Below are 10,934 nucleotides of genomic sequence, written 5' to 3'. Positions count from 1 at the left end.
TTGGGAAGGAACCGTTTGTTGTTTTTTTTTGTTTTTTTGGTGGCTTCAGCTGAAGACAACCAGTGAAAGACTGGCCTTGTCAGGTTTCGTAGAAATGTTTATCCATTTTTCGAATTTTTCAAGAAATGTTAAAAAGTGAGGTGTGATTTACCTATAAAGGGAGAAAATGAATTATGCCAACCTTCAACAGCATTGTTAGTTAGGTAGGAATCCCATCACTCAGTTTGAAATCATGGAACTCTTTTAGAACCTGACCGATTTTGATATCTAATCCATATTTCCTCAAAATAATTAAATTTTTCCTATTTTTGTGAAAAAAGTCTGATTGTGTAATCACTATGTAGAAATTATCTACAAGTTGATGAGACAAAAAAGTTATGTAGTTAGTGTTGTATTTAATTCTATAGCCTACTGTCATTCATTAGTTGCCTGCTTTGGATGTCTTTATGAATCTTTCACCAGATTGCCTCAGAAAAGTGGAGAAAAAAAACCTTTGCAAGTCAGGATACTTTTTTTTAGTAATCTAATTCATTGCTATTTCATAGTAAATCACAATTTTTTCGTGTCTTTTGTTTTAGATTTTTCCCTCTCAATTACAAAAATTCTGTGTAAGTATATGACTGCTTATCTGGCAGTGCAACATCCAATAGTACACTAGTGGCATGACAGTATTGGTAATTTAAAAATGAATAATGTAAATATGGGCAAATTGGCGGCATCACAGAAAGTTCCCTAAAAAAATGAAATCGGAAAAATTAGTGTTCTGTTTGAGGGATGTGGTTATCATGAAGAAGAAATGGTTTGCGATTAAGAGTTGTATTAGATGTTAATCTATGTCACTAAACATGTGGGTTAGAGAGTATGAACTTTACTTGCCTGTCTTTTTCTTCTTATTAATCTTTTCAAATTATAGATGGCAGGCATGCCTCAGGCAACATGCATTGGTATATTTGTAGTTACCTCCCTCAGAACTTCACCAGAGGGCTTATTGGAGGTTGTAGCTAGTGCTTTTATTTGTTGACCATTTTCTTTTAATTTCAGTTGTAGAGGTAAATATCCTCTGAGGTTCTTTCAAAATAATTCTTCAGAGTAACCGCTCTGCTTCTGCAGCAGGTGGAGAAATAGTTTACACACTTCCAGTGATCCCTGAATTCAGGGTGTCTCTGCTTACAATAATGGTACCCTTCATGCATGAGTAACTGGGTACCCCTTTCAGAATGCACAACATTTGCTTGAGGTATGTTCTCCATTTTTTCTAACTGTATTTCAAAGAAATGTAGATAGGTATATTTATAGATGTTAGAAATGGGTTCTCTAGATGGCAGTCAGTTTACACCCTCCCCAAGTAGGGACCCTCACACTTGTGAGAGTAAGGGAGTCCCACACCTAAAATAACCCCTGCTCACCCCCTAGGTAGCAAGGCTTATCTCAGAGACAATGTGTAAAGTATTTGTACACACACACACACACATAGTAACACAGTGAAAACACCACAAAAATACTCAACATCAGTTTAGGAAAATAGCCAATACTTATCTAAGTAAAACAAGACAAGAACAACAAAACTCCAACATACACAAGCAAAGATATGAATGTTTAAAGAATAACTCCCCATAAAGCACTTAGAAACAAAATAGCTCCAACTGGGGCTATCACAACGTCATTGACAAGTCATTCCCAACAGTCCGACGCCCCGGTCACGGAGTCACATGGACCCTAAGGTACAGTACCTTTGAAAACAATGAAACAAAGATGTTTCACAGATTTTGGGAGGTGAGGCATCACTGGAGCTGGTGCAGAGTTGTTTCCTTACTGCTAACGGGGAGGTGAGGTGTTGGTTCCTTACAGTTGGAGGGGAGGTGATGCAGCGCCGGTGGCGAGGCATTGGTTCCTTATGATCCGGCAGGGTTGATGAATTTGGCGGGTCAAGATGCGATGGGGTGACCTCTCGGAGTTGCAGTCACACCACAGGGCCACAGGCACCGTGGCGGAGTCGGGTGTCACGGACGTCGGTGACACGGCACTCGGGCCTCATGATGTCGCAGGACTTTAGAGGTGCTGTGGCGGTTTCAGGCCAGCGGTACCAGATCTTCAACATCAGTCATGGTTGTGGCACTTCAGCTGGACCATGGCTTCGGAAAGCAGTTCGGACTGGCTGTTTAAAACTACAAACACAGACACTGCAGTGGCAGGTCTGAGACATGTTTACATGGCTACTCATGTGGGTGGCACAATCAGTGCGGCAGGCCTACTAGTAGCATTTGGTTTACAGGCCCGGGGCACCTCTAGTGCACTTTACTAGGGACCTACTACTAAATCAAATATGCCAATTATGGAGAAAACCAATCACCATCCCAATTTAGACAGAGAGCACTAGCACTTTAACACTAGTCAGCTGTGGTAAAGTGCCCAGAGTCCTAAAGCCAGCAAAAACGAAGTTCAGCACAGGATCTTGACAGGAAGTCAGAAACCAAAAGGACAGGGGAAACCATGCAAAGAGCTGAGAGGTCTAACAATAGAGAAACATGATTACACGTTTATGCTGCACAATTACTACTAGTGTGCTGTGTTCTAACTGTTTAGTTCTGCTGCTTATCTTCATTGGTCTTTAAAGAAGCACCGTTTACCTTTTCTCAGTTTTGAAGTCTTTCCTTCTCTGGTTTGATTTAATCTGTTGGAAAAAGGAAACAATTTTAAAGATTTTTTTTAACAATTATTTTTTCTTCAGTTTGTCTTCTTTTTTCTTTTTACTTGCAAATTAGAATGTTATTTATGTACCTTTGAAGTAAATGTAAAGAGTTATTTAACTAGTTTGTTAGATCTTATGGTAGCTATTGGTTAAATTTTCTTAAACAAATCCTCTCAATTCTATTATATGCCATTCTTTCCTGTTTACTGTTTTCCTTTTTTGCTTCAAAACATTTTATTGGCATTTTCAGGTCAAACTATAAAATCCCACAGTATTGCTTGCACAGGTGATATTAGTCAAGCAGGACGGACTTTGCTGATTGCTAGAGTTAATCACAGTACTTACAATGATCCTTTGATATGAGGCGTGTCCAGTGACTCTCAATATACATTCACCCATCCTGCCCTCCCCACCTTGTGCTGGCCCAAACTGCAGAAGGGTGATGGGTGTACCTACATCCACTACTAAAGGCTCATAAACCAGGAATTAATTTTGGTTGTCTCACAGCATTGCAGGGTTACTCCATTGCAATGTCAAAATGTGTCCTGGGTTAGCCCCCATTCCCATAGTTGGAAGAGGTCTAGTGCCCTCCATCACGGGGGTGGCGGCAAGCTAGGTGCCTCCTCTCTTATGTGCTTGACTAATGGTTTCCATTTGAGTTCAAATAACATATCTGGTTACTGGCTATTGCTTATCAGTTGCTTCATAGTTAACATTGCCCATAATCTTTAGTGCATTGTATGGGAGACGGAGTTTCTGTTGTTTTCCAGATGTGCGCTATTGTGAGTTTTGCTGCCCCTAGACATTGTAGACCCAGGAGCATCACCTCTGGGGTTGTTGGGATAGGGAAAGTTAAAACCTCCTGAAGAAGTGTGGTGACCTCACCCCAGAAGGGTTGAATCTTTGGAATGTTCCACCATATGTGCAGCACGTCACCCACTTTGCCACATCCCCTCCAAAACCTAGGCAAGATATTATGGTACATAAGGTGTAGTCTTTGAAGGGTCTAGTGCCAACCCAACTAACTTTATAGTGTATCTCCTGGCCATAAGTGGATACAGATGAGGAGTGTATATTTCTGTGTAGAGTATCCCATCAGGGCTTCTGCTCTAGGAGAAGCTTTTATATTGTCAAGATCATACCCCAAATGCCTACCAGTTTGAGGAACTGGAGTTCAAAGGGGGTTTGACTCTAATGGCACCTGCTCAGATGAAAGGATGTGTGACCCAGTGCCAGAACTGCTCATAGCTGTTCCTATTCCAGGATATCATGGGCATTTTTACATTAATGAAAGGTTTGGGAAATTGTTGCATCATACATGTCAGCTATCATTTGCAACCTCTCTCCCTCCATTTAAGAAAAGAGTGGTTGTGGTTGTTTAAGTCGGGTGAGAATATTGGGTTGAAGTGAATTGGGGGGTACAGGATGGGTAGGTCACCACACCCTGGTTAATCATATAATTGTCCCATGTCTTTAATGTTGTCACTTCTGGGGTGTTGTGGTAAGGGTTAAGTGCTCTATGGCGTTTCTCCAGGCACACCAACACAACTATAGCATGATGCATCTGCCATCAGTGTTCTTTTGAGAGCATGATGGACTACACCACCACCATTCATAGTTGTGCAGCTGCAGAGTAGTGCAGGATACTTGGGACCACCAGCCCCTCAGGCTGGTTAAGTGAATCATTAATACATTCATGAATTTCTTTCCATATAAATGTCATCAGTTTCCATTGGTTATGCGTAATATATGGGGAATCTAGCCATATTGGTAGTGCTTCAATCAGGTAGAGAAGGTGCAGGACTATGTCCATTTTAATAGCATTAACTATCCTGAATCATGAAAGCATCAGTTGTCCCCATGGTCTTTTGTGATGGGAGTTTTGAGGGGGGTGGGTACGTGGCCTCAAAGACTCCTGTGACCTGCTGTGTGAATTGAACACCAAGATATTTAATTAAGGAGTGGGCTCATCGAAAAGGAAAGTGCAGTGACATGTTGGCTACCTCATCCACCTTGTGTCAGATTTAGAATCTGAAATTTGTTGAGACTGACATTAAAGCCAACGAACTTCTGAAAGGCCTCAGGTTTAGTCACTAATGCAGGGAGTGAGGTCTTTGGGAGACCAGTGTCAGGAGCACAATTGCTGCAGAGGGAAATTTTAAATTCTCTGTCCAGATTCAATCCCCATCAACACAGGTGTTTGTCAAATTAAGCATGCCAGGGGTTTCATAAATAGAGCAAAAAGGAAAGGCGACAGGGGGCAGCCCTGTCTTATTGCCCTGGAAAGTCAGAAGGGCATGGAGTGGGGTCTGTTAAGAGTGACTCAAGCAATAGTGTTGGTATAATTAGAGAATATCATTCAGTTAAAAAGTGGGCCTATGCTCATTTTCTGGAGCTTTATACATAGGAAGTTCCAATCCATTTGGTTGAAAGCCTTCTCTACATCTAGCAACAGCAACACAGCTGATGTTTTTTTGGAGGAAGGCTTTCTCTATCAGGTGGATGACCATCCAGACATTATCCTGGGCCTGTCATCCTTGAATGAAACCAATATGGCCAGGATATATCAATGCAGGAAGGACTTCAATGAGGTAGGTCGCAAGCATCTTCATGTATAGCTTTGCGTCAATGTTCAATAGAGCTATAGATCTGTAAGATACACCGTGTCCAGCATCTTTATTGGGTTTTGGTATCATTGTGACCACAGACTCTCCCATCGTCTGAGTAACTGCACCCATGGTGGCACAATGGTAAAACAGAAGGTTGAGTTTGGGAATCAGCAGAGGTGCTAATGTTTTATACAATTGAGTCATAAGTCCATTAGGTCCTGAGGTTTTTCGGCTTATGGGTATTAATGGCTATTTTACCTTCCTACTGAAGGATCAGGCTCTCCAGAGAATCTGTTTGGTCATCCACAAGTTTAGCAAGGTGTACATTGTTTCAGTGGACCTCCAGAGTCCAGTCTTCCTAGCGTAAGGCCCTCCAGGCCCTCACAAGACTCACTCACTTGGGTTTCTTGGCCCGCTGACTTGCCTGCCATCAGTGTCTCTGCTGCCCGGCCCCCAAGGCATGTCCCGTTGCAGGCTCTCTCTGCTCTGATGGCTATCTGGGACCTCTCTACCACTGTCTCACGGGCTATTTCACTGATTGAAAGAGATAATCATGAATTATACAAATATAATTAGTTTAAGGAGGAATTGAAAAAGATATTTTCCAAAAAATATTTTGTTCAGTCAGCGGACACAGAGCTGTTGAATTAAAAAAATAGCAGATAATTTGATTACTTACCTTACTGAGCTCAACAGATTGAGTGCTAAGTCTTTTTGGCCATAAAGCAAAATAGCCTCTATTTTATAAATGGCTATGTGAGGTTTTAAAGGACTTGTACCTGTTAGTTAAACTGTTCAAAAGTATTCTGATTGAATTGATTTAGTGGTCTGCTGGAACAACCAGTAACAGAACTTCAGCATGAAAAGAAAAAAGGAGAACCCATTTAATTGTAGTTAGGGAAAACAAGTTTCAACCATAGTCTCAGGTTGAGAAGGTGAGCTTCAAGATATAGGAGGCGTTAGGGGCAATTGATGAAGGAGGAATGGGAAATGAAAGAAAATAATCTATGTTTATGTTGTGATATAGCCTGTAATTTTTTTCAGAGATTGTACGAATAAACTAAAGGATAGTGCAATAGGTCCAATCAGCATGAGTAGTGAAAAGATAACTCTCTGTTATCAGCAAGGCCACACATTTGAGATTAATGTAATTAGAGACCACCCAAAATGTACTGAATTTATAATATGATTCTCAAACGCCTTTATGGTGTTTGTCTCTGTAACAGCCCAAAGAACATTTTAGGAACAACAGTTTATATTCAGGAGCCACTGGAAACTGTATGGCTCTCACTTTTACAAGGGCCATTCAAACCCCTTCTGTAGCTAACCAAGTTCCAGAAATTGTCAGGAAAGTTGATGGTTTGGAATTGACCTTTAAAAATGAACCATTTTTTCATTTGTTAGGGTTGTTTTACTGCTGCACCTATTCCATGACATCCAGACTCTAATAGACCTTTCTTAATTGAGGCCAATGCTTCACAGGTAGCAATAGGCAGAGTTCTGTCTGAAAGGGATGTTGAAACAGGGCAGTTACATCCTGTGGCGTTCTTTTTAGGAAAATGATCACCTGCAGAAAGCACTTGTGCAGTTGCAGACAGAGAATTATTAGCTATTAAGGGGGCATTGGAGGAGTTGTGATGAAATTTATTGGGTAAACAACATATAGCAACCATAATTATAGATCACCATATTTACAAATCTTGAAATCTAACAGAGCACATTCAGTGTGTCAGTAATGTAATCGAGTTCCGATCAGGAAGTGAAAATGGAAAAGCATTATGTTATGTTTAGTCAGCGGAGCAGACTTCCTCAGCACCCCCATTGATTATTCCGTCTGACAATATAGTTAGGAATCTGAATGGATATTTTTCTCAAAGATTGCAGAGGGGTTAGTCTGAAAATGTTGATTGGATAACAACACAAGGTGGAAAATTGGTTGACAAAAAATGTTGATGGAAGGAAAATTGTATATGCATCTCAGAGAGCTTTAAGATAGTGTACAGAACTGGTGTCACTTGTCTGCTTTTGCTGGTCACCCTGGTGAAAATAAAATTATTAAATTGGTTAAACATCAATTTTTGTGGCCAACTCTGTCTGCTGCATTAACTGAGGTTTTGGCTGAGCTCTACAAGGTTTATTTTCACACCCATGGGTGACACGAGTGAATTTAGTTCAACACGTTGAATGTGAAACACAGGTTGTTGTAGCCCCGCAGAGCCGTGCCTAGTACATAAATGAAGTGGTGTCAATGCTTTTGGGTTACTATCAGGAAGCAGTGGGTAATCCAAATAATCATTAATCAATGATTAATCAAGATCACTAGAAATGGAATATGTGTTTCATCATGTTTATTTTGAAATAGTTATTTTAAACTTCCAGTATCTAGTGCACATAATATTAGTAACATCACAGAATATAATAGAAAGCAGCTAAGCCTTTCAATAACAGTGAAAACAGGGAAACATGTAACATCACAATTTATAGCTCTTACACCCTAACTGTGCTATCTCTAAGCGCTATGCTAGCTCTAGCAGATGAATAATTAATAAGTCTTAGTTTCGGAGGTGGTGCGCATACCTGGATGACATGGTTTGTTGTCTGGTTGGACTAGCTTATCCGCTATTTCGAGAGCAAACCAGAGAGCTAGGAGATAGTAACTCTGAGAGACCATAATCCTGACACCAGTTTGCGAAGGGAAATTTGAATGCTTCACAGAGCCTCTGGGAGTCTTGCTAGAGGCTTTTTCTGTCAGGATGTAATCTAGTTCCGTGCTCATCAGGACCTGCAGTCTGCATCTGTGACCTGGGTGAAGTTTCTTTCTTATCTAAGTGGTCAATTGACTTTCCTTATATTTTGAATTTTATCAGAGATTAGAATTTCTGACATAAATTGAGGGATGTCTGACGTAGATTATATGCATCAAGGTGTGTGTCCCAGACGTTTCCTTATGGGCAGATAAGGTGAGAGGACAACACTTCAGAGTGCACTGTTTTGGCTTTATGTCTGTACTGTATTTGTTCCCATTTGACCTTGAAACAGCACCTGCCTCATACTGATGTCACACTGGGGGTTTTGGTAATGTCTATATCTGAATGACCTGACAGTTTCACAGTTCTTGGAAAGATATGCACAGACAACATCTACGTCAAAAGCAGTCATGTTGATAATTCTGCATATTTTAAGGAAAAATGGCAGCCTCTATTTTCAAAGATGTCTGCCTCCATGGTCTAAGATGGCTTCCTCAATTACCTAGGATCAATTTGAAGCCAAAGGTAAATAACTGGACAGGCTAGCTAAAATGGAACCTATCCTGTATGTGTTTAGGCACCTAAAACTAAAAGAAAGAAGCCTAAAAGGGAGTGATTAAAATACATAACATAACAGAATTATGGAGGGAAACAGTCATCAGATTTATGACATTCCTGGAAACATTTCTAAGCTAAATAGTATCTAAGTTATCAAAAATGTTTTTTATTTCGTTTATCTTGCTGATCAGACATTATAGATTCACATAATGAAAGCACATGACAAATGTGCATTTGATGAGATAGCAATTCATATTTTGCTACATGTTCAATAACACGTCTTCAAACTAAAATGAAAAAGGAATCTCTGTGTTGGAAGACATGGTCCGTACAACATGTCCAAAGGTACTAAAAAGTTTGTTGCTAAATTTGGTACGTGTTAGAAATACAAATACACATGAACTTTTGTTGCACCCTTCGCCAGTGCCCTCAAGGCCTTGGCACATCATTTAATTCTGTGGAGTTGACAAAATCTAAAAAAAGGATTTCATATTGTTTTGGTTGTGGTAGAGAAGGTGTCTAAAATGTGGCCTATTTTAATCCCTTAAAGGGAGTCCACACTGCTTAAGAACTGGCTATGCAATATTTGTAAGATATAATTAAATTACATATCATTTCTTCAACAGTAATATAAGACAGAAGTACACAGTTGGTTTCTCGTTTTTGGAAGCCACTGTGTACTCTCTTGGGATTTGAAGTACGATTATCATCTAGCCAGCATCCTCAGATGGATGGAGAGACAGAGAAAGTCAACCAAGAATTCGAACAGTACTATGCTGTGAAATGGCTTCAGAAGCTGAGTACTGCATGGACTCACTGTGGTTGCCAGAGTTTGCATGTAACAATGGATTTCCTTCCTCACTTCGATTCTCACCATTTTTTGGTCATATGGCTTTCACCCTCACATGATCATTGAGATTGTTGTACCATCACAGAATATAATTACTTCTCAAGAGATTGCAAACAATGTGGAAGAAGTTCACAAAAGAGAGCAACAAAATGTAGAAGTGGCAAAGTCACAGCATAAGAAATATGCAGATAATGGATGCTCCAAATTACCAGATGGGAGATCAGGATCGGGTTTCTACCAAAAACATAACGTTTTAAGGCAATAACATTTCCCAACAATGATTTATTGAACCGTATATAATAATTAACAACTTTACAGTTGGTGGCATTGGGTATTATTAACTGCACATCCCATCAAATACAAGGCAATAGAAAAAAAGAATATAAAGTCAGGGCCACTTGCATTATGCCATTGTGTGGCTGGGATGATTTTTGCATAATTATAGATTTGCTACTTTTGTCACATAATCTATCATCTGCTGCATAATCTTCAGGTTTTAACAAAAAATATTTTGTTTCTAGTGCAAACGATCCAAAAGTTACTAAAACGCAGTGACACATGTTGCTGCGCAGTGGAAGCCCCTATGCAAAGGTTGAATGTTTATCTTTCTGTTGCTTATTGCTATATTTGAGTGTTAAATTGGTACTAATGAGGTGCAACTAAGGCCCGGACAGTGTTATCAAGTTTACAAATGACAAAATAATGATGTAATATCATCTCAAAATGCATTTCACGATGCTGCATAATTTGCCTTTTCTTGATGCATGTTTTACTTAATCCTGCAGCATAATTTTGTGCTGTCCTGCCGCATAACTCCAGTGGCCCTACCTAAAGTACAGTAGTAAAGGACCTGTGTATGTATGGGTGCTACATTAGGCTACACATAGTGCAAGCAGAGTGCAGTTGAGTACCACACACACTGAATCTAGAAAGAAACCCGGAGCCCATTAAATAGAAGGTTAGAGTTCAAATTAATACTACAAGACTATGAACAGCTATCCACAAGAGATAAAGTAAGTCAAATCTTCCTTTTAGTTAAGTCCTCAAGAAACTGTGTTTCAAATAGAACAGGTGTCCATAGCTGATGGAGAGGCAAACATGGCAGAGTTTTTTTATAGGCAGAAACCAGCAGTATAATACAGTGACCAGATGTAGATGCAGTCAAAGACTTAAGCAAGAAAGAGTTTATCATCCTGTGACCAGATGTATATGCAGTAGAAGACCTCATAAAGGATAATACAGCCAACATGTGTTTTGTCTTAGAGACTTTACCAAGTCTGTAAAATATACACAAGTATTAAAACGCCCAGAGGCAGGGATAGCGGGAGGCAGTGTATTGTCATCGGGAGATATGTAGCAAATGATGAGAAACGTAATGATTTTGCAGAATAATATTCAAGATGAAAAAAGCCATTTCCAAAGGAGGTCTGAGATTGTTTGTGTAGTGTGCCCAAATACAAACAAAAGGGAAAACATCCCAG

The sequence above is a fragment of the Pleurodeles waltl genome, chromosome 2_2, assembly GCF_031143425.1.
Source record: "Pleurodeles waltl isolate 20211129_DDA chromosome 2_2, aPleWal1.hap1.20221129, whole genome shotgun sequence".
In the NCBI taxonomy this organism is placed as follows: Eukaryota; Metazoa; Chordata; class Amphibia; order Caudata; family Salamandridae; genus Pleurodeles; species Pleurodeles waltl.
Note: the sequence above shows the minus strand (reverse complement) of the source record.